The sequence below is a fragment of the Taeniopygia guttata genome, chromosome 3, assembly GCF_048771995.1.
Source record: "Taeniopygia guttata chromosome 3, bTaeGut7.mat, whole genome shotgun sequence".
Taxonomy (NCBI): Eukaryota; Metazoa; Chordata; class Aves; order Passeriformes; family Estrildidae; genus Taeniopygia; species Taeniopygia guttata.
Genome location: NC_133027.1, coordinates 80,216,313 through 80,241,616, shown reverse-complemented (window position 1 = coordinate 80,241,616; position 25,304 = coordinate 80,216,313). Strand labels below are relative to the sequence as shown.

At 36.7% G+C, this 25,304-nt stretch overlaps 1 long non-coding RNA gene across 5 annotated transcripts in view; it reads right to left on the bottom strand.

Moving 5' to 3' along the window:
* Positions 1-255: 255 nt before the first annotated feature.
* Positions 256-25,304, bottom strand: part of LOC140683751 (uncharacterized) — a 218,360-nt gene continuing 193,311 nt past the window's right edge. For all 5 annotated transcript variants that reach the window (XR_012055146.1, XR_012055147.1, XR_012055148.1 and 2 more), the window contains 3 exons: positions 9,888-10,006; positions 8,734-8,896; positions 256-7,122 (listed from right to left, as the gene is read on the bottom strand). This is a non-coding gene — a long non-coding RNA (uncharacterized lncRNA). The remainder of the gene's footprint in view (positions 7,123-8,733; positions 8,897-9,887; positions 10,007-25,304) is intronic.

The window sequence follows — 25,304 nt, the reverse complement described above, 5'->3', positions numbered from 1 at the left end:
CAAAGCTTTTAAAGGCAGCTAGAGTACCAGGGCAGTTGACTGTCCCAAAAGCTTTTGACTTCCCCTGATATATGGGGTCCAGCTTCTTCGTGGGCTCAGAGCAGCACACGTTGGGCGCCAACTGTTATTTCTATTGTTTTCCCCCCCTCCACGCAGCTCCCCGAATGAATCTGACTAGCTCAGAGATATGGGGCTGTGAGGGGAAGAAATAGCAGGAGAGGGAAAAGTGTTCAGAAGAGGCTCCTTACCCCAGGGTGTTGGAACAGCTCTCTTTATTCTGTGGTGTCCATGGAGAGCGGGGCAAAAGAGAAAGAGCAGGAAGTTTCAGGGGTCTATATAGGTTTTGGACAGGGTGGGCACTCCTGGCTTCCCGACAACCCCATTGGGGCAGGGAGGAGGATTCAGGGGTTATCATGATCAGAGCCACAGAGGCCCTAGGAAAAGGGGGTACAAAAGGGTGTCCAGGAGCTCACTGTAACACTCTCCCTCCAAAACAGGCTGGGTTTAAATAGTGAGGCCATTACTAAAGATGTAACAAGTATAGAAATAACTGAGTTGCCATCTTAAGGTTACCTGAAATATTTCTCCAGTAGACAGCAGTTCTTTCATGAATACTGTGACCATAAAGATGCTATTCAAAACATTTGAAAGCTAATGCAAGACATGAAAATGTATGCAGTTATCCATATTTTTGAAAATTCATGTTCTGCTCAGTTGTTTAATCTTGTGGCAGTCTCACTGCACTTGCATCTCATTCTGACAAGCCACATTTTAAGAGTCCAAAATTGACTTGTGTAAAGCTCCATTTCTTTTAAAGCGACAAAGAAAAATTACTTCATCTATACCTTGGATATTCTGTAAATCACAGTGTCACAGTTTTTTCATTCTTATCACCCAGTACACAGATGCTCTTCCACTTTTCATCCCCATTTTATCTCAGAAAGTACCTGAGGACATGTTGAAGAGCTGTCTGTCCATGAGAAGAATTTTTGTGGTTTGTAGAGATGATCAAATGTAAAGGTTTGGGATGAGAGAAAGAAAGCTCTCTCATAATCTAGGTCATTCAAATCTGAACAAATAACTCCTTTTAGCAAAATCTTTTAGAAACTGTCATACAAGCACTTCTGTCATTGTATTTTTTAGATAATGATGGGAAATGAGACAAAATGATGATTACCTATAATGTTTCAGTGTATGATACACTAACAGCTTTTCAATTCTCATTAAACTGCTCTGTATTTAGATTGCAAATATATAATAACTTCTACTATTAAAATGATTATATAATTTTAATTTTACTAAGTTTCATACTCAACATACAAACATGCACATAAACTACTTTAGAAAATATTTCATAGAATTAAGAATACACCTTTTGCTTAGAATCCAAAGTAGGTAGTTTAGAACTAGATATGACAGACAGAGAGAGACAAAGACACAGAATGGGAATTCCTTGAAAAAAAATGCCTTATCCACTTCTGACAGGCCTTTTGCCATCAGCTAAAAACCCACATGCCATACAGATGTCACCAATGCCAGCATGACAACGTAAATGAAAATTGAGTATAAAAAGCAAGTGGTCTGAGGGCAGCACTGGAGGGGATGTGAGACCTCCTCAGACCTCAGTGATGTCTCACTGGTGCCAGCAGGCCTTTTCTTCTTGCGACACATCACATTAACAAACAGAAGGAACTCAGCTGGGCCTGACTCATTCATGTACTTCAAGCAGTACCTTTGCCATTTACTATGTCAGCTTAGGTTGGAAGGAATGAGGTCCAAGGAGTGCCTGGAAGAACACAAGGATTCTGCTGCTGTGTCTGATCCATGGGGATGCTGGGTCCTGACTGTGGCAAATATGTTGGCCCCCCTTATCACCCACCCCTGCAGGAGCACAGGCAGTTTCCTTGCATCTCTTTTCAGTGGTTGCTCAAACCTACTTTGAATTTTTCACACTTTCTTGTTCTCTGAATCACTTTGCTTATTCTCACTTTAGTTTCCTTCAGCATCTTTGTGAATGTTCTCCAAATTCTTTCCATCCTTTCTTCCCCATTGTGGGAATCCAGGGCTTCCCTCTGGCTGCCCTGGAATGCCTGAGACCCTGGCAGGAGGTCAGGAACCCCCCTGTACAGAGCCCCAAGAGACACTGTCTCTGATCTCTGTCTATGGAAAAGAGTTTTCAATCTTACAGGATGAATTACCAGCTCTGGGGGTTTGATGTAAGTAATAATTAAGTGTGGCATGGATGCAAAAGTAAAATTTTAGGATTCTAGATTAGCGGTTCAAAGGGGACAAGATGGAGGAAATTGGGTGTGTCTTGTCCTTTTTCTCCTTCTTCATGCCCTCCATGTTTCACTGTACTGTTGGCATTTTTCTGTTGGTTTAGGCTGGGGACACACTGTTCAACGTAGGTGATAGATATTGGCACATTCTTGTAAATATAGCACAGGTAGTTTCTGGTATATAATGTTTGTAACATCCCACTGAGGGGCAGAGCCCCACACGCTGCCCTGCAGGACAGACCTGCAGCAGGGCAGCAGAACATGTTAGAGATAAGCAAGAATAAACAACCTTGAACACCAGCATAAACGAATTATGGCTTCTTCTTTGGCAGTGGGGCAGAAAGACAAGAGACTTTCTACAATCTCGGAATCATCAATACCTCAGATTCCAACACCCCATGGGCACTTTCCTATATGATTTGCATTTCTATTTCTTTTTTTCTTTCCTCTTTTCTTGTCATCCAACAATTTTTTCTTGTTGCCTTTCCCATTTTCCTGTTTTCTGTTCCCCTTACTTTTGAAGGCACACCTCCCTGCTGATATAGAACATTCTGCTATAGTGAGCTCTCCCGTACTTATCCTCAGCTGTTAAAGTCATTCCTGTTCCACTGGCAGCACAATGACTCTCTTTTCCAAATACTGTCAGTTATATTTTACATCGTGGAAGTTTTGTACACAACCAGACAGAGTTGTGTGACCACAGCACCACACTGCAGACCACAGGCATGCCCTGAGCCTGCCTCCAAATCCTTGGCTGCCCAAGGTCAGCCTGCAACAGCAGAGCTGCAGACCTGCCATCCCAGGTGTCTCTACCCACCACTCAGGAGCCTCCTCCTCCAAAACATCCCTACCCCTGAGCACACCTCTCCTAAACTCAGGAGCACTGAGTTAGTGCTGCTCACTGCTCTCAGCAGCAGAATGTGCTGAGGGTGACTACTGAAATCAGAGATGCAGAAAAGTAAGGTCATAAAAACAAACTGTACATTTAAGCTTCTTTCCACCCCTTTGAAGATAGAAATAATTGTCCTGACAAAGGGGATATCAACTAATCCCTGCAGGCCACAGCTGGAGAATGGCCAAATTACTGCACCAAGGAAAGGAGGACTGCACAGGTTGCAATAGCCTAAATAAGCCTGGAAAAAAAAAATCATGAAAACTTTTGCTGTTGTAGGGAAAGTATTTAATGTAATAATAATAGTTACAAATGGGAGCCTGAAAGAATTCTGAGAATACCTTCATGATAACCTATGGGAGGAAAAAAAATCATCCTATTAAAAAATGATGGAAAAACCTTGGAATGAAAATGTATGAGCTGAGGATTTATGGAAGTACTCTGTCTAATTTTTTTTTTTTTCTTTTTCTTTGGACATTCCAGTCATATGTTTTCTGTCTGAATGAACAACCAATTCTTAAGATCTACCAATGACAGTGTTCCTAAGCCATCCTAGAAACTAGGTAATAAACAAACAGATTTGAGTAAATATTAATATCCTACTCTTCACTTCAAAGCTAATGTAATTCCACTTATTATGGTAATAAGCTTTTTCTCCCTTACTATCTCAAATATCAAAAAAATAATTCATTGACCTTGGACAACTACAGCACTGAGGGTGAATTATTAAGTTCAGGAGTCATAGGTTTCATCTATACAATAGAAAACTAGGGACAGTTTATAATTTATTTTAACTTTTAAAAACGTAGTATTTTTCTGAACATGCAGCTCTAATCAGTCTTTGATAAAATCTTAAAAAAAATCAGATGAGAATGTACAGAATGTTTCAGCGCTGGAAAAGCAAGTAAGTTCTCTCAGATCATGAGATCCTTAAAACTCCCTGAAAGATTAATATGGTCATTTAACATAAATTAGCTCTAAACGAAGTCTTCCACCTCCATTATGTGCCAAGCCTGGCAGCTGTGCCAGGCTTTGTGTTTTAAACCCAGCTGTCTCTGTCTTAATGTAAGTTGTGTTCAAAGAGATATTAATCAGACTGGCTAGACTGTTGGGACTTAATGTTTCAGTACCTAATTTTTTATCTAGGCTTATAAACTTTATATTGAGATATAAATTAAGACTATTTGCTTCTTCTACTCCTTGCCTGAGGGTACCTTTTATTCTAAGCTATCTGACGAGCTATACAAATGATGCATGCAAGAATGCCATCAGCTTTGATATGATGTTTATTTCTTCCTGTTAATGAAAATATTTCCATTTTTAATGCATATTTCTTGTTGTTTAAGAAAATGCCATCTCTGTATTGCTTTAAAATTCACTATGATGGAAAGACTTTTTATTAAAACAATATTTTTCTCCAGTTTCAAGATTGGCACTTGCATCCTCTCACTATGACAGTTTATATTATTTTTCTGCATAACAGGATTGAAGCAGTGGAAGATTAACAGGAGGCAATCTAATTTAATGGTTGCAATTATAGTTGATGAAGAAATGTGTTAATCAGGAAAAATATAACTCTGATGACTTCCTATGTGGGAAAAAAATAAAAAGAAGGAAAAAAATGGAGATGAGAAATCTGTGCTGGGTGAGCTTGCTCATCTGTATATCCACTTCTGTTCAAGAATCATATTTTAATATAAATATTCTGGCATAAAATTCCATTCTGTAGTACGTAGGCTGTGTCAGCCTGATGGCTCAGCCAGCAAAAATGTTGAGGAGTCACTAACACCTGAAGAGGTACTTATAGAAAAAAAACACTTAGCTTATTAAATCATATGTGTAAACAGGACTCTTGCTTGCATAACAGAAATGGTCTGTGGGACTGCTTCTCCATTTCAGCTGCTTTTTGATCCTACAAGTGTGTATAAGTATATAACAGCTTGAGAAAACTGTACCAGGTTATCACTGACCACTATAAACTGCAATCTGCCTGATGCTCTAAAATGTAAAGTAACATGCAACAGGGTATTGCAGCCTGACAGATCAGCCACTCAAAAAGGGTTCAGGGGACTTCTGACTCTCTTCCCTTCTTCGAAGTGGTTGATGCATTTTCATAGAAAATGTGTATGGCGTTATTTAGTTATTATCAACATGGCATTGTGAAAAATTACAGAAATACCGCAATTTAATAAAATAGGATTTTACACACAGGGAACGCACTTCCTCATTTTTTCTCTTATTTCAGGAAATGAGAGAGAAGGGACTGATCCAAAGGATGATACTTCCTTCTTAGATATCCTGAGTATCCCCAGCCATTAGTATCACTTATCCGAACACCCGACACAGTGGCCCTGGTACTGATTCTGCATCCCCTGTAATGGGGCAACAAAGGTCATAATTCCTGCAACATTCCTGCAAGTACCTCAGTGGACTCTGCCTGCTGAATCAGCAGCTGTTGGCCTCATGCAGGACAGCAACCTTCTTCTCACAGGGCTGTGAATATGAGGAGAATCTCAACTATAAAGCAAAATCCATGACTTTAGATCAAATTTCTCCCCGCCAGGCCCTCCCATCCCCTCCCCAGGAAAACCCCAAACAAACCAAAAGAAAGAAAAAGACAAACAAAAAACTCCAACCCAGACCTCCATTCTGCATTCAGACATTTTTGTACAAATCCATCCTGGAACAAAAAATGCGTTTCTATCTCAGGGGACATTTCAGTGAGTGACATAAGGAACAGAGAAACATTAACAGTACACACAATGAACACTGAACACTTTACATAAATATATGCAGTAGAACTGCATAATTTTGAGGATTGATTTTAGGACTATAAAAACATATTCTCTATCTGTTATTAGACATAATACTACATTCAGTGATGTATAACTCTACCAAGCTCTTTTACCAGCTAAATGTTCTCAACCTTTGCAAGCAGGAAGAGCATCCCTTCTCAGCACTAATCCCAGTTTCAGGAGCATAGACTCCTGATAATGTAACATAGACTGTGGGCTCTCATCCTATGGACTACAGGGTTAAGCAGGGACATGCAGTAAGCAAGAAAACATTGCTTGGCATGGTCTCCTCCCTCTGCTAGCTATGTGGGGTGGTGGGTCCATAAGAGAAGACTGTCAGAAGAAGGACAAAATGGGCCCAAACCTTTGCTCCTGTGAAGAAATTAATCCACGCTACCTTTCTTTAGCACTGTAGCTTAGAAATAACAAATAACACTGCCCTTAAGAAGCAGAGGCCTGAGGACAATAATTAATGTCTACCATCACTTAGTGCTGAGACAATATACCTTTTTGGCAAAACACAAGAAGCATATTATCATTGTTCCTATTATCTTCATCATTATCATTATCTTTTGAAGGACATGGAATGAATGGACTTACTGCTATGAACAGTAAATAACTACTAATTTTAAACATGCATAGTACCCTCTGAGGCAGAACTTTGGTTCTTTATTACTTGTATTACAATAGGAATATTTCTGTCATCTGAAGAAGCTGAACAAGGACTTGTGTTTCAAGTGACCAACCACATATTAGAAACAGAGATATAATCGTAGATATAACAGTTATATTCAGTGATTTAGTCATTATTTTGTGAACAGTTCTGAATAGCAAATATCTTTGTATGCCTCATGGCCCATTCACAAACAAGCAAGTTAAATACAGTGGATAATATATTCATAGCAGATAACTCCTAAAACTCCCATGCTACATGTTTTTAAACCTGATCATCTAACCATTTCTTAGGAGGGAAATCCTTGTACATAAACAAGTAAGACTTCAAGAGCTGTGATCTTGCATTATCAACACAATGCAGTACTTTTTTTCTGGTTTGCAGCACTTCAGTTCTTCCAGAAGACTCAAATCTTCTGAACTCAAGAATTTCTGGAAGCAGCAAGTTATCTCATTACTTTTAGCTTACGGGTATTTTCTTGACCTAGAAGAAAAGCAATTCTTAATTTCTAAACTTGGCCATAGATATAAGTAATAAAGTAGATTCTGAGGCAAGATTTCCTTTGGCCTTTGGGTTTTGAAACAAATGCAGCCATTAGCCTTTTCTTGCAGGTGCAACATGCACATATGATTTATTTTCACTAGTGGGCAATCCATCATGCTCCTATGTGTCCTCCTCCCTTGATGGCCTCTCATTTTGAAACGTTCTCCCAGCACTCTCTCTTCTTTGCTTGACTCAACCTTCTGCCTTTGCTTAACATTTTTTGTGAGCTAAATCCTAATTGTTAAAATTGACTCAGAACAGTTAATGCCATGGGTCTTTAGTGTTTGAAATATTTTTTTGTGCTTTCAGGATATCTCATGGAAAAGCAGACGCAAACCAACCAATATAAGTAACCATTTTCCCCTGTTATCTTAGAAAAGTTATAATTGTCCTTTCCAATTGGTCTGGAAATGAAACCTGAATACTAATTTATTAGAGTTACAGATCTGTATTCATTCAGGATGCACCATAAATAGAAAAAGAATTAATTCAAAAAATACCTATGATTTCAAGCTGAGTTAGGAAACTGACATTTAAGAAAATATGGGCTGTGAATACCTCATATTTCATCTATGGAGGATGTTTAGTTTAAAATTTTAATATAGAAAAATAAATCAACAGACTTGCTTTTCTAAGAACTTTATATTTGGAAATTCTTAATTTTTTTAATAAGAAAAAAAGAGAGAAAATTCTCTATTTTGAAGAAAAAAAAAAAAGGTAGCAAATTGGTTACAGAAATCAAAGTACACCTCTTACTCCTTCCAGATCCATAGAGTAAAAAAAGAAAACTTGGATGTAGACTGCAAATTGAAAGATACTGGCAATGATAATATGAATAATGACATAAAAAAGAAAAAAAAGAAAGAAATGGAAGTAAAGAAAATTAATAGAGAATATAAATGTTAAGAATTGACTTGGAACTTTAAAATGAGCTCACTGGAAACAGAAATGGAAAAACCACTGGACTGGAACATTGAATGACAGGGATGAAAGAGGAAAGCATGGAAGAAACCTTGGTGTGCACACAATTGAAGTGCTTTCAGAAACACTTAAACAAGAGGATATTAGCTGGCACAATTCAGGAATTATTTTGAGTTACTAAAGAGAACAGAAGGAGTGATTATAAAAAGGCTCAGCATCATGGATAATATTTAAATGTTTTCCACTACTGCAATACACAGCAGGAAAATCTATTGCTATTATGTTAAACACTGCATAATAATATGAAACTTTTCAAGGAAACTTTTCAACAGCTAATGTCTCTGGCAAGGGAAGGGGATTAGCGCAGGGACAAAAACTCGTTCAAGAAGAGAAGGAACTGGATATTTTACCAAGATGTGAGTTGTGAAATTGAAGTGATCAATAATTTGCAGTTGCAATTTTCAGGGATGTGACAGAGATAGGCAGTGAACAAAACCTTTTTTTTGTGTGTGGTTTTTTTTTTGTTTGTTTGGTTTGGTTTGGTCTTTTTTTTGTTGTTTCAATAGGACCAAGTCCAAACCAGCTCCTTTCAGCTTGTTGGAGAAATAGAATCAAACCTGCTGTTTCTACCTCAGAAGATCCTGACAGAGCTCCTTCTGATTTCTGTGTCTTCCCCATTGGAGCATGGCTAAAACAGCAGCAGGACATTCCCCTTCTGGCTTTCTCTTCCTCTGGTCCCACCTTCTTTTTTCATCCATTTCTCTGGTCCCCTGAGACACCAGGACTCATGGATCTAGGCCAGGGTCAGATGAGAACCAGCAAAAAAGAATAAGTAACAAATAACATAGGTTGAACAAAATCCAGTTACATTTTAAGATTTTTCTATGCATCTAAAGAGGAAGATACAGGAAAGGGCCAGAAAAAGAAAGGAGTTTTTGTGTTTGGATATTATTTCACTAGCAGAAATTTATAGAGGGATTAATAAAGATATTAAAATAAAGATATTTTATGCCATGTTTACTGTTACAAATTTAGTCTATTTGATTTATGATCTATTTACATTTCCTAGCCATCAGCATATTGTAAAATTTCTAGGAATTATGTAAAGGGGTACTGCCTCACAATGGAGTGATCCAAGGAAGAGGAGTTGAAAGTCTTTTATACGTATATTTATTCTTACCAAAAGAGTTGTGTTTTGAAGAGCATTTAAGGACACTGAAATTTTCCCTCAAGGCTTCCTCAGTTATTTTGCACAGGGCTCCATGGTGTAATATGGGTCTGTCCCATACAAGCTCCTTTTTGTGTCAATCCAGAGAGGCCATAATTGCCACAATTTATATCCCCTGACACTACTGATTTTTGGAAAAGCCATAGAAGGAATGGCCTGACATGCTGAGAATGGTAATCAAAGAAATGTGGTTTTGGCCTGGTGTGGCAAAGAAAGAAGCAGCTATCTGGAAAAGTCATTCTGTCAAGGAAATGAGAATAAACTTTTTAATTTAATTGTCTTCAGGGAGGTCCATACCTTGCTTTTGAGTCATTTAAAACATTTTGATTTTTTTTCCACTCTAAAATAAAAATAAATAAAAAAAACACACACAAAACAAACCAAACAAACCAACTAACAAAAAAATCACTCTTTTCCTGATAGATATTCTAGAGGGATTTTTTTAATCACTTCATGAAAAAATTTTGATACCCCCGTGGAAAGCACTGATAAATAAGGAAAGATTTAAGGCTTCATTGCACTTCTGGGTATCTGCAGGAGACAGCTCTAAAATTACCTCATTTTCTAAGTAGTGCCTTTAAATGTTGTGTTAGTAGCATGCACATCACCAGAGATCAGGAGCAATTTCATTCCCACATCCCATTACAGATGATCAGGTGCAGCCAAGTCTGAATCCTAGAGAAGTGAAAATATACAGTCAGCATCTAAATATCAAGCAGCATCATTCTGGCTCAGACAGCAACATTAACCTTCTGTACCTTTCCATTAGAAGGTTGGCCTCACTTATTTACACATTCGTTTTTCCTTGCTGCCCTGTGGCATCTTTTATTTTGTGTTGTTTTGTGTTTTTTTGGTTTTGGCTTTTTTTTTTTTTTTTTTTGCAAATAGTGTTGTGAAATATTGAAATACTATTGTTGACCATTATTGTGTACTCAGGCTGTTTGCAATTTTCTTTTTATTCATTGTGCCCTTCCTTTTCTTCCTTAGAAAACTCCTTTTAACCCGTTTATTTGTCCTTAAAATAAAAACACAGGAAGCTGTCCAGGTGAGTAAGTACAATAACCCATTGGTGTGGACATTGTACATGAAATGGCCATCCCATAAAGTTTTAGAAATTTTTATTTTTCTGTTTGATCTCCTGGCTAACTTACTCTGTGTATTTTCTGGTTTTACTTCATAGAGTTTATTTTCAGGGCTTGGTTGAAATTGTCATAATAGACATTTAAAAACCTCAAGTACTAATTAACTTATTAGCAAAGTTGAAGTGGCAAAGCCCTTAGATAATCTCTGTTAAACAATTTTTAACACTTAAAAATCTTCTACAATCTTTAGTAATATGTATGCAAAGAAAAATGTTACAAATGTGTAGCTTAAATTTTGTAGGAATTTTTTGCAACTCTTGGTTCTAATTATAAATATTGCGCTTCTTGGTTTTGGTTTTTTTATGTTTTGGGTTTTTTTCCAGTCAAGGACACGGAGGTCAATTTAAAATTTTGTTTTGTTCTACTCTGAGCTCTGCCTTAATTATAATGTCCATCCTAAAAATGCTTTAGTCAGGGACTATATTTTTGATATGAAATACTTTTTGATTTGATATGATTTGATATGATATGATGATATGATATATCTATAAGACCTATAATATAGTAAAATATTATAGGAATCAGTGAATTTCAATATTTCTGTTATGCATTCTGATTTGATATGACTTGATAACACTATGTGAAATAGTGAAGAAATAAGCAAAAAAAGCCTAAGAGAGCACTTTCATAACCAAAAGTGGATGTTTTTATTTAATTTTGAGCAAGCTCAGCTTGCTAATTGTTTAAATTATTGTGATTATCCAGCCCAAAAGGGTGAAATGGAAAAATCTGAATTGCACTTTCTTTAAATTAAGGTTTTCACAGAAAATATGCTGTGTTTGTACTGATGATGCATAAATGTTGCCTCTAATAGATCAAATTACAGGAGATGTTTAAAAGCACTCAGTATTGGCCTAACTATGAACACAGTGAAAAAAAATTCCAATAACTTCAATGCCTGCTGACCTGTGTCATTGCCAAGTGCTTTAGAAACTCTTACTTTCAGACTTTTTCCTACTAATAATTAATGTTTGTAACATTGGTTCTTATATCTCACCAAAAAACCAAGCACTTCTGCTGCCTATTCAACAAAATGACTTATGCAAATACATTTAAATTCATAATTTATTTGAACATATTTTCAGGATGCTACATCTCAGGAGCTTATTGGAATTATTTTCCATATAAGTCATTGAACACCGTGACATCCCCAGACTTGAAATCATGGTTCTGCCTCTTAAACCTGGTGAAATGCTACCATCTCTAGGCATGATTTCTGTCACATACCATCTAGAGCCATGGATTAACCTAAGTCAGTCAGCTCCTCTCTCACTCTTACTCTTTTGTAGTAATACCTGAGTTTCAGTGTTCTTGTTTATAGAACTTTCAAAGCTAGAAACTTCTGCTTATTTCAAAGTTGAAGCAAATGCTCAGTATTACTCTTGTTTAAAAAGAATGTAAAACATATTTCCCAAATAATCAATGTTTCGTATTTCCTTTAAAAATTAAAAACCAAAATCAGAATATCTTTATGTTGCTGTTGCAAAACATTACATTTTTTTCAATTAAAACATTTTTCCACATTGACAATTTTTTTCCTCAATTTACCATGGAAATGAATTTTACTTACTGACGAGCTTTCTATCGAATTCTTCCCAGAAGTTTACATGTCACAGTTTGAAACAGGTGGGGCAGTGGACAGCAAGCAAGGTCCAGAGAAAAGAGGACAGAGAATCTCCTGCAATGTCATACCCAGCTTTTACCCTCCTACCAGGGGCCTTACTGCCTCCCATAATCTCACATCTGATGAGCTACCACCAGAACTGTGTGCAAAATAGGGCTGGTTCTTCAAGAAAAGTCACAGAACTTTCCAAATATTTTTAGTGCACATGTTCCAGGAGGAGATACAAGCACCTACAGATTATATTGAACAGTAAAAGAAAGAACTGGAATGCCTTTTTTCCTGAAATGCATATGCAGTGGGTCTTTACAGAATTTTTGGGGGGGTTTAAGATAAAAAGGCAAACAAATTAGTTTGCTGAGTGAAAATTAAAATATGATGTAATATTTATCATAATAAAGCAGTGAGTTAATTGTTTTATTACTAAACTGCTACTAACTTTGCTCAACCACTTGAAAAATATAATTACCATTTGCTCATATATGAATAACTTGTTTTTTCACATTAAAATTCAAGGCCAGAAAAAAAAAAAATCTCTTTTTTTTCTGTTTTTAATGATCTTATAACTGATTATTTTTTTTCCAAATTATACATATTATTCTAATTTGTAGAAACACATATACAAATAAAATAAAAGCATGTTTTTGTCAGGCAGCGCCCAAGTTTTTTAAAAAGCCAACAAGTCAAGAAAATGTGGGTGCAGTTTCTCCATTCCAAAGGACTAGAGCTGCCGCAGATCCCTGTGTCAATACCCTGCATTTCCTGCCAAGATGAAGCACAGCCCACCATGCTGCAGAAGGTGTTGCTTTTAACCACCCTAGGTGGAGAGAATTCCTGCCCACCTGATACTTCCAGGAGAAGCTGTGAGTTGAAATGTCAGCTTCCCCAGCAAGAAACCCCTCCTGTCAATTCTTGTCAAGGTTTTGGCAACACAAGCTGAGATTTAGCCTGAAGGCAGTGAGGACATCCTTCTTTCTTCCACACATGCTAAATTCAAGGGTTCATCCTCAAGCAGCCCCTGGAGCCACATGATGAAGGCCACACTCAGTGCTACACTTTAGGGCACCGAGTTTGCCTCAAAGCCCAACTGAATCTTCACCAGAGCAGGCTGCTGGAGCCCTTACTGGAGTCATTGAAATGCTCTGCTAATATTAATTTAGTTGAATTTTATTCTGAAAAAAAAAGCAAAAAACAAAAAACCCATAGCAAACTCAGAACAATCATCACAAAATAATTTAATGTGATATTTTCAAAATTCTCTTTATTCCAAGGTCCAGCAGCCACTAGATTCCTAATACTTCTAATCATTGGAGTTTGAAAAGTCTGTCTTGGGGGTCTTTCAGGTGTGAAACAAAATTTTTTATCTTCCCTTGAAAGCTAGAATACAAAATCCAGCTGCCTGTCCCTGGGATCCTGCTCTCCCAGTCATTGTGTTGCAGGGTTTACTACCTGAAGAGAAAATTACTGAATGTACCATTGAGAGCCTATAAAATGAAAGGATTTAATATAGATTTAAGACAGAACACTCTCTCAAAGCTGTGCTCCTCTACCTTCTTTTCCATGCTATGGAAATTTATAATTTGCCAGCATTTCCTAAAAGTTTCTTCCTCACTTCTCTCTAGTCAGTCACCCTGGGATGTGCTCTTTTTACCTGACATATCTTATTATGCCTCTGGTGATCTTCCATTCTTTTCTTTCATTCTTAGAAAAGGTAGGAAAAGATCATATGGGAAAATTTTCACAAACCCTTGGAAAGCTATGTGTGTGTTTGGAAAGTTTCATCCTATATATTCTGAAGGTATCTTGCAAATCTTTGGGGGACACCTCTCTTTCTTCTCTTGATTATGTTTTATATTATATTTATATTTTATTTTATATTTATATTTATGTTTTATAATAGACCTGTTAACAAGAGCAACTGAATAAGTAAAGCTTTTTTTGTGCAACTAAACAGGACACTTATGGCACAGAATGCAATCTCTTGCTTACATCAAATATTTACTGTGTTAGTGACAAGGAAGAGAAATAATTGCCTGCAAAAAAAGTTATGTAGTCCTCAAGTAATAATTAATATATTTAACATATTGTAATAACTGAAAATTCTAGGAAGAGGTTTATGATCCAGGAAAAAGATCTTTAAAGGTCTCTAATCTGATACACCTATTTCCTCTGCCCAATTTGTGCTTGACCACTATTCAAGTTATATGAAAACTGAAAATAATGTTACCTTGAAAAGTTTTTTTTTAATTCTATCCTCCAAAGTTTCATAAGTTTTATGATTTTTCTTATTAAAATTGTGAAAAATGCCTAAATCCTTTTCATGTTCGTCTTTAAAAATGTTCTTCATAATTTGAAAGCCTCAGTTCCTTCTGTAATTCTTTCCTCCCCATTCTTTGAGTTGGCAGGTCTTTAAGCAAAATATTGTTTTTACTTAAAGTGAAATTCTGCTTAGGATTAGCATTAGAAGGCATCTGTGAATTTGTGAAATGCCATTTTTTATAAGAGACAGAGAAAGATTCTTGAAATTTTTTGTGCTGGAGGAGCATAGAGGCTACAAAAACCAGCCATTGTTGGAAAAGGGGTGTTTAGTCTTAGGTAAGGGAAGAAAGAAAAAAATTGTTGCTAAGAAAGATATATAGAGTACAGAAAAAATAAACTGGATAGGTGGAAAATCTTTTAATAAGTCCAGAGCATTGAAATGACTATTCAAGGGCTTTAGGAAAGTTAGAAAAACATGCAAAAGGAAAAATGGATCTGCCTGGGCAGGAAACCTTCAGTGTCCCTTCCCACATTATGATTTATGATGTTTATTTGACATAGTAAATCTAATTTAATCTCACAAACTTTACTATATCTCTTTCATTCTATGACATTTGTCACTTTTTTTCTTCTTCCACATTTCAAAATTCTCAGCTATTCCAGTGAGCTGCTGTCTGTTCAGAGGTTCATAATTCACAAAATCTATTTCTTCCCACCTTCCCGTGTGACAAAAAATATTTAAAATCTTCTTTTTATGTGTTAGCCTGGCCCATTTTATCTTAGAACCTGCCATATATATTTGTCTTGGCTGTGCCTGTATTCCACACAAGTCTTCCCTTCATTTATGCTGTGGAAAATTACTTGCATCAAAAACAAAATCCAGCATAACTGAATCACAGAAACTGAGGAAACAGAGGTCACCAAATTTTTGTTCTACTCTAGGGAGGGTTTTTTTAACCATCCATCTATGGGTCATTGAGCAACTCTAGGCTACTTCTAAGGGGTCTGTTAAAGAAAATAAAAGGAAACAAACCTACAAATTGACAGTAGACTGAACATCCATATGTAGGGATGCACAATGAATGTTTCAGGAGATGTGCAAATTGTACCTGAGCGTAATACACCTCCAGTTTTAATTTTTGTTTGTAAATATTAGGGCATAACTTCCGATAGATCTTTAACCGTGACAGCCCCTCATGATTTAGCAGGACAGGTACAGTTATGAAACACCTGGGGGAATCAAATGAGACTGATCTGGGTCTTGCCTCATAAACAGAAACTTGTGGGTTTTTGCTCCCACTCCTCCCCATGAGAGAGGGCAAGGATGGCTTGCTCTGGAAAGTGCCCTGATACCCCATCCTGGCTAGACAGCTGCTTCTCTTGGATCTCCTGGACATTTATAGAACTGAACGTATCTGAGATGGAGGATTCCTGTGGCAAAAGGAAGATCTGACTTTACAGAAAAATAATGCCAAAAACAGCACCATGAGTCTCTGTGCATGGCTTCAGTCACAGACAGAAATGTGCATTTCTGACTGCCTATGGAGGTTCTAGGACAACCAGGAGGCTGAGCTTTCCTGTCCTGTTCTCAAGGCTATTATTAATGGAAAACAAGAACATGAGTTCTGCCCTGAAACCTGGCTATGAAACATTCAAGAATACACAAAGAAAGATTTTTATACCTGCTGAGTTAAACATTAGGAATTTATATCTTCTGGAACAACAGAACATATTAATTTCCAAAACCCCAAGTTTGAACTGCTAATGTTTTGATGGAGTTTCCAAAGGTATAACTGACCATTTTAATGGTTCTTGAAGAAAATAAACTCTTTCTTTGAAACCATATTCTTAAAATAAACTGCTGTCTCCTAGTCACAATTAAGCTTTTTCAGTATGCCAATTAGACTGTATCTTGTTCTTAAGAGATTTTGATTGCACTTCTGAGAAAAGTGATTTGGGAATCAAGTCAATTTTCAGAAGAGGCTCAAGATGCTTTTAAAATAATTTTTCTGATGCATGAAAGCACAATCTAAATGGAGCTGTGTTTTCACATAAGGTCTTTTCCCTTAATGTATGATGTATTAAGCAATACTACTCATAGTTATAGTTCAAAAAATTTTAAGAGGCACCAAGAAGTTTATTTAAAAGGTGGTAGGACAAAAAAAGGACCCTCTTGAATTCTTTCTACATAGCAAACATCAATGTGAAACTTTTTTGTCACCTTTCAGAGAACTGATTTTAACTGCTGGTATTTTCACTCTGCATTGCAAACAAGCTTAAGAGCATGTGAATATATTTGCACTGTAACAGTGAAGCTTTTCAAGGGTTATTACCATTTAAAATTTTGCTTTAAGAAGGTAGAGAGGATCAAGATGGAAAGAAGGACTCATGACATCAAGTGCTCAACTTGTCCAGCTGCAAGAGCCTGGAGGTTCAGTATGAAGACTTCTCACTCCACACAGTGCTCCACCAAAAGGCAGCTTGGGAGGCAGCAGATACAGGACTACCATTTCCTGGCTGTCAGGACTTCAGGGAACTCTGATTTTGATTTTCACTCAAAACAGTTTTCTGTGTGTGGAAACTGGTTTGTTTTGTTTTGTTTTGATTTGATTTTTTTGGTTTTGTTTTTTTTCTTTTTTTTTTGTATGCAGCTTACATAAAATGTGTAGAGAACTTCACATGAAAAAGGCGATTTTAATCTGTCTACATGTGTTATATTTAAAACAGCTGGGAGCACATGGCTTTTTCTTTCCAGGTTCCTTGAATAAAATTCACCAAAGTGAATTAAATACTCGAAAGTAGTGCAGAATTATAGTGCAATACAGATGTCATGACTGTCAAAAATATATAAGAAATTTTATGGTGACATTTTAATAAGTGGTGGTCCTAAAGTCCTTATGCAGCTATTGCCCTTTGAACTACAGAAGGTCTTAGAATAGTACAACACTCACACACACACAAAAACCTTCCCCTATTATAAACCTGGTCTAAAAAACACCTTTTGAATGATCCCTACTAATAGTGAATAATGTCCCCTTGGCTCAGCAGTCTCACTGGCAGTGAGCTCACTGCTCTCTCCATCTCCTGTCTCACTGCCTTCTCACATCCCTGCAATCCCTTTGTTATTGTTCAGGAACACACATAATCACAGGATATGATTATATGCAGGTGCTTTTATTGAGAGCTCTGGGAATCAGGGGTACAGACCCAAATCTGACTCCAACATGGCTTTCGAGCTGAAGGTATATTCTGTCGTTATATACCTTACATATTAATTATTAAACTTATACGGTTCTATTGTATACATTGACTTTATTCAAGCATGAATTTCTTGTGATCTTTCTAAGGCCCCTGACCACAGTTTCTCATTATATTCTTACGATTAAACAGTAATTATATTTAATTACTAAACAATAATCACATCTAACCATTATATCGTTTATCATGTACTAGCTGCACAGGTGCAGTTCTAGCAACGTACAAAGTCTTCCTGTACTTAGGGTATTTATTTTCTTTTCAGGGCCTACTAAGCTTAATTTTCCTTTTAACCCTAAATCCCCATGATTTTAAACCCTTTTACCCTCAGCCCTACAGCTCACATTCCTGCAGACGAGTTGTTTGCCCTGCATCTCCATTTTCATCAACTTTTATCCCATCTCTCAGAACTGTTTTTTTGTAATGAGTATCAAAATCAATGCAAAAAGTAGAGTTAGTTAGAAAATGTTTTGCATGTCATCTCTTCCAATGCCAAAGTTTCTGAAATAACAGAATAGCCCTGAAATTTTAATATTTTATCCTCTGTAGGAGCATTAAAGAACTCCCCTGATAAAACCTAGCTGGCAATTTGGCTGTAATGGAGTCCTGAAGGATTACAGAAGCAGCTGTATTATGCTGTGCAAATACTCAATTGCTACTTGCATTAATTTTTAAATTAAACTGTCATTAAGAATTACAAACAAATCTGAATGTATTACCGTGATCCTACATGGAAGAGACAGAGAAGATGGGAAATAAAAGCTGTCTTGTGCTGAGGATAAATTTCTGAAATAAAACAACCAAGATCTCAGCCCAAAATAATAAAAAAAGGAACAGGCAGGAGAATGCTACAGCCCAAACTTGTGCTCTTATTCAAATCAAGATTATGTTGGTTCAGTGCAAAAATCTATTAAGAAAATAAAGAGATAGGAGAAACCAATCTGAAACACAAAATATGGGAAAAAGGTCATAAAATGACTGTGATGTCGTAAAAAAATATTTATATGGAAGCCTTTCCTCTTTTTCATATATTTCTTAATATCTGTTTTGCAAAAATTGATTAGTACAGATAATTTGAAATAATTAAATAAAGTTGAAATAAATATTGGAATTAAATACAGATATGGCTTTAAACCAATCTTTACAGTTAGTTGATATCATGGCAAGACATGCACTACTAAGATTCTTAATACATAGCTTCCCATCTGTGTTTTATTTAAACTGTAGCTTCTTCCTTGTTCCAGTAAGGATCTACTCTGTTTCCATCCTGAATGTGCTGTTCCAATTAAAAATATTTACCTTTGTTACAGGCAAGGGGTTGATACTTTGATTCTCTCATAAAATTCCAAATTATCTTTATAAGGAGTATCATTTTTTTTTACTTTCTTTCTGAGACCACGTTGTCTACATTTAATTACAGATGTAATTTTACGTCATTATTTTGAAACTTCGGCTTTTGGAGACAGCTTTCCTTTTTTCAGGGTATTTTTATATTATATAATCACTTATTTTCCACAGCTCTGACCAACACAATTTTCTTTGAGGTCGATAAAACCCCAGTATCTGTACAAAGGAGCTAACTATTTACATGCAAACATGGGCAGCATCCCACCACTTCACAACAGAAAAAGAATCAGTACCTCTGTTAACCTCTTTTCTCAGTTTATTCAAGTGGCAATTCAATTAATTTTGCTTTATTCAGTTAACTCTTGCTTGGGGTAACACATTTGCCCCTAATAAGGTTCATGTGGCTGAGTGGCACTGTGGAGGGATGATGTGACGTGTGCAGTATTTATTTTAGCATTGAAGGAAAATTCAGTTTAAAAAATGTGGCTTGTATGAAGTGTTGGTAATGGCAGAAGACAGGACTATTTTTTGACCTCCTGTGAGTTCCACTGCTGTGTGCCAGCTTCTGGGAATTTCATCTCCTTAGGCTTGAGTTTCCTTCTAGTCCCTCGATTTTGGTGTTCTGGTGGAACATAACGGTGCCAGGTTTTGCCAGCCTGGGGGGCTGCAGGAAACCCCAGGGGTGAGGCTGGACTCTGCATGGACAGCCAGACCTGGCTATGGGGCTGGGCACCCTGGGCAGCTTCCCCACCTGACACAGGACATGAAATTTAATTCTGAAAAGTGAATGGCAGCAGTTTCAATTATTGCATTGACCTTTTGGAAACCACAAATGTCAAAAGGAGAGCTGTGTTTTGTGGGTGAAGTCAGGGCTATTTCAGAGCTGGAAGAGGTGAAGCACCTGCCTATTTCACATATTTCTAATGTTATAATGCCTTCTTTTTGGACAAAAGAGCACACCACCATCTGCTACCCTCTTTAAAAGTTACAGCATCTGCTTTCCAGATGTGTTGCCAGTGCATCTGGCAGCAAGGTGAAGCTCACCCAGGCCTCTCAATCAGGAGCAGGTGCTGCCAGAAGCTGTAATGGGGCCTCAGAGACATGGCAGGGAGAGCAAAGCACAAACACCTCCCTCCTGTTGGAACTCAAAATGTCCCTCAGACATTTTTGGAGGTTCCAGGCCTTGGTCGGAGGCATTTGAGACCCTGGCAGGCAGCTGGAAAAAGCTGTGATTTTGAGTTTCAGCCACTGAATGATTTACCAACTTTGAAGGTGGAAGAAGAAGTCACAAAAGTTTAGATATTATACTAGAAGTAGTTACAAAGTAGAGGGAAGAATTTTTTAGTATTGTACAAGGGGGATTTTTACTTTGTACATGGGGGTCAGAAGTTTTAAGATGGAGGAATTTTGGCTGGTCCTCTTTCTCCTCTTTTTTCTTCCTTACCTCCATGTTCTTGATAATGTTGGCACTTATGGATTAATTTAGAGTAAAAAAGTACCATTTAATATAAGTAGTAAGTATTAGAAAAAAATCTATAAACATATATCACATAATATAGCATATAAAAGATAGCAGCAGCCCTAGACAGGAAGAGAAAAGAAAAAACAGCAGAGGGTGTCAGGGTGTGTGTGCCTCTGCCTGAGCTGCTGAGCAAATCGCAGCAGCCAGAGAAGACAATCTTTTAGATATCTCACAATAAATTGCCTTGAGACCGAACAAGAGACTGCAGAGTTTTCTTTAGAAGTATGGGTTAGAGAAGAGACTTTACCACCACACGGAACCCCTGAACCAGGCCGAGGTTCCGACACCTCCTGTGACCTACAGGAAACAAAAGCTCTTCCTGACAGAGAAACATATCTTTTCTGATCCATGCTACATGACAGTACACGGTGAGAATTTATTTTATTTTATATTCTTACTACAACTTTAAGCCAATTAGAAGTTGTGAATAACATAATTTTCTCCTAAGAGAACTAAGTAAATTATCATTTTTAGCCTTTTATTTACAACATTGTAAAAAAAGCCCTCAGCTTTACCTGCATGAATAATCGCTCAAAAATTCTCCAGGCATAAGATCAGTACCTGCGTGTAGGACTGGCCTCATACTCAGTGTTTGCAGAACCCCTTTAACAGCAAGGAGGGAGTCCAAAGAGTTTGGAGATAATTTTTTAGATTAATTCATATAAATCAGGCTGTTCTGGTGTATTTTGCTTCATTTTGAAGCATTTCAGAGTCATAGAATTGTTAAGGTTGGAAAAGATCTTTAAGATCATCAAGTCCAACCATCAACCCCTGCAGCACCACCATGCTCACCATTAAACCACAGCATCAAGTACCACACCCAGGACGTTTTCTTGAGCACTTCCAGAATGGCGACTCCACCATTTCCCTGGGTAACCTGCTCTAATGATTTACAACCTTTTACATGAAGAATTTTTTCCCAATATCTAATCCAAAACTACCCCAACACAACGTCATTTCCTCTTGTCCTGTCATCTAAATCCTGTTTTAATTTGACAGCAGAATAATTAAGATGTAGAAGTACCTTAATGCAACAATTTTAAGTTGCTTTTTGTTGTTGCTACTTTTGGGGGAAAAAAAAGCATATTCACACATTCTGTATTAGCAAAAATAGCTGTGGTATGGCATGACCTTTGAATACTCTGAAGCAATAATTATGAGGGAAAAAAACACCACAATCATTTAATCAGATGCAGTTTTCTGTATTTCCTTAAATCACACATGTTTTTATTCCAAATATGAATAAAGATGAGGTGAGTGCTCATTTTATGTGCATCATTTCAGCCTTTCTTAATGAGCAGACTTATTTCCAGTGCAATTTATGATTTCTTTTTCTTATGAAGTTTTTACAGGTAAGAAAATAGAACAAAAAAGTGTCACTTTCCAAAAATGCTGTGGCACATTTTAATTGAACAGCTGTATAGCAAACTTCTTGCACATGTTCAGGCAACAGCAACATGTTAATAAATCCCATTAATTCACTTCCCCTGAGGTCTCTGCTCACTGTTTGACTGATAAAGTTCAAATTTTATTAGTTATGACAGATCAGGCTTTGATTTTCCTCTCTCTGGGGAAATGCCATCCTGTTATTTTAAGGTGAATTGTTCAGTTCAATTTTTAAAACTGTTCTCATGACTGTTAATGCAGGACAGCTTTTTCAGTCAAACAGTTCCTCATTTTCCCTGACAGGAGGGTTATATTGATTATGAAAAAAATGAAGATAGTAGATATGATGGACAAGGATCCTCCTAGGGATTCAGTCCACAACACCTGGAACACCCTGCTTCCCTGGGCTTCAAAAACATGCACCACAGAAAGATAATAAAATAACTTTGTCTTTCCCTTTTTAAATTTGTTTGGATTTTATTATTTTTAGTATGGTTCCTCTGCAAATTAGACATCCAGCCACTACTGTGGAGATGGGTGCAGCTGGGAAATCCCAGTTTGTGATGTTTCTGCCCTGGCTTTGCTTCCCTGTCCTGTCATTCATGTGTACCTACAGACTCACCCAAAAAGCTCAGCCAGAATATGGAGTAGAAGAATAAAAATACATCTAATCACAGCTTTCTGAAAACCCATTTCTCAAAATAAAGGTGTATAAATTGTTCTTGAAATCCCCAAACTGTAGATTACTAAAAGCTGCTCTGGGACAAATAAGAGAAATGAGATTGTCATTGTATGTAACAATGGGCAGACATCAACAGTGAATCAAAGCTGGAAAATTCTGTTCTCTTAGTTTTTAAGACCTAATGAGTTTCAGTTGTCAGTTTCACTGAATAGTTGAAATAATTTTGTTTCCTAGGAAACTTTCAGAATTTTGCTTTTCAGCCCCACTACTGCTTTACTTCACACTTGTAATACTTAATGCAATAGTTTTATAATGTTTTTCCATTAGTAAAATTGATAATTAAACAATTGATCCTATAGACACCTTGTAATACCTGATATTAACTTTCCACAATTTAAAAAAATGGATTGTGCTCATACTTTATCACAGCTAAGCTGTTTCAAAGGCATTGAGGATACATTTCTCACCATGAGCTTGCTTAACAGAATTATTTAATGAACTTTATTATTGGCTTTTTAAAAAATATTCGTAATTTATATTGACCTTTTTTCCACAGACTGCCATTATTTTTATGTGCTCAAAAATTGCAATAGGTTAGAGGCAGATGGTTTTCTTTTAAATAAAAATTGCTGCTGTATCTCTGAATTACCTCAAATCTCTGCAAATTGAATAATTTTGTTTTAAAGATCAATTTTATTGCTAAGATAAGTCTTAATTTTCTGCAGATCTCTGAAGCATCAGCTCTCATTTTTCAAAGCATATATATAATGTTTTCTAACTTCTTGATCTTCAGTAAGTGAAATGATATTAGTATTATATTCACCATGAAAAGTAGCATTATAGTTTATTTATGGGGTAACTGAAATAAGAATGACAACCAGTCTAACGACAAGAATTTGAAATTCAGTGTAGGATCACCACAAAGCTCTCTTTCACTGGTGAGTGGTGAGAAATTCCCTTCCACTGAGTCCTTAGTGGCTCATACATGCCTGAATTATTTCAGAAATTCACTAAAATGCTAATTATGTTTTTAAAAAGCTCTATCTACCTTATGAATGATAAGGTTCTTTCAAAGTGGTACATATTCTCAAGGAAATATAATCAAAGCCAGAAATAATAAAAATGCCATCCAAGCCCCATGAATCCTCAAAATTACTCACTTGTCTTCAAAATTATTTCTAAACATGAAAATCCACTATCAGAAAGCTCTTGGCAAAATCACAAGAGATTTGTGCCAGAATTAAACCAAACTGATACCTGTCCTATGCTGATATGCTCCTGTCAATCATCTTTGTCAATTTTTCCTACCCTTAGACAGGTTTTTAGGTGTAGATAAAATGTGGCAGACCCTGACTCGGGGAAGAAGTGAAGATGTCTGGCTCCAGATTAGAAGGCTGAAGGATAGCTTTATTAAAACTATATTATATTACATTAATATACTATTTAAAGAGATAATATACTATTCTACATACTTACTTCTTACTTACCTATCTAACTAACTCAAACTCACGACTCTCTGCTGAGAGTCTGAGACACAGCTGGATCCAATTGGTCATTGAACCCAAAAAACTTCACCAGAATCCAATCAAGCAATCACTTCAGGTAAACAATCTCCTTACCACATTCCACATGGGGAAAATAAAGGAGCAGAGACAAAGACTGTTTTCTCTTCTTCTCTCTGTGCTTCTCCTGAGAGACAGAATTACGTCTCTCTGTCCATAGAATGTGAATAACACTATCAGGAGTGTCACAAAGCTTGCACAAAAAAAAAAGTCTATACTTTTCTAGCTGATACAAGAAAAAGAATTATAGAATCATTGAGGTTCATAAAAGACCTCTAGGATCTTCAAGTGCAACCTAACACTGCGAGGTTCCCAACTGAACCAAGTTCCCTTCTAAGGTAAAAATTAAGCTTCAGACAAGTAGGCCACACATAGGTAGTCAGGGTAAGTTTCATTCATCTAGTCTATCCAGCTCAGCATTTATTGATAGCTGTCACAGCTGGTAGAGCTCAGAACAGAACTTTTGTCCACAAATAAGTGCTGCAAGGAACAGGAGATACAACTTCTGTGTTTTCCACAGACACAGCACTTACTGTGTCTGGTACTCCCTCAGAAGAGGGACTGTGCAAAGAGGTACCACATAGCTGAGTACCAGAATCATGCTCATGACCTGAATCCTCTGATCTTGTGACTATTCCACCCTCACTGGCCACAAGTAATAGAAAAGCATTATCTTTCATCCCTATTCTGAGTGTTATTATGAATACCTAATCATCTCTTAGATTGATATTTTATGTCAGATCTCACATGGAGTTTAAAAGAAGGAGACATACAAAGAATTCCTAAATGGGAGTGAAAAGGCAGTATGCCACGTCAGGGCTTGTAGAGCTTGGACTGTGGTATGTCTGAGTGCAGAAAATCCCATTCTTGCATGACCAAGGAAAATATAATCAGCAAAAGTACTGGAAAAAGCCATGCCTAATTACATATCTATACAATAGAGAGAAATGGCATTGGAGTTGTTCCAGATTTTTGTTATATAATATATGTTTAACAAAACTGTCTAATTATAAGTGCACATATTTACTCAAGAGAAGTAAAAGGCTTCAGAAAAGATCTTTTACACTCCAGGAAAGATTTTTAAAATATTTTAATCATTTACTAATGCTTAAAAACATGTTTATAAACATAAACATATTTTAAGTTTATATTTATATAACTTTATAATGTGTTTCAGTTTATAAATATATTAACTGA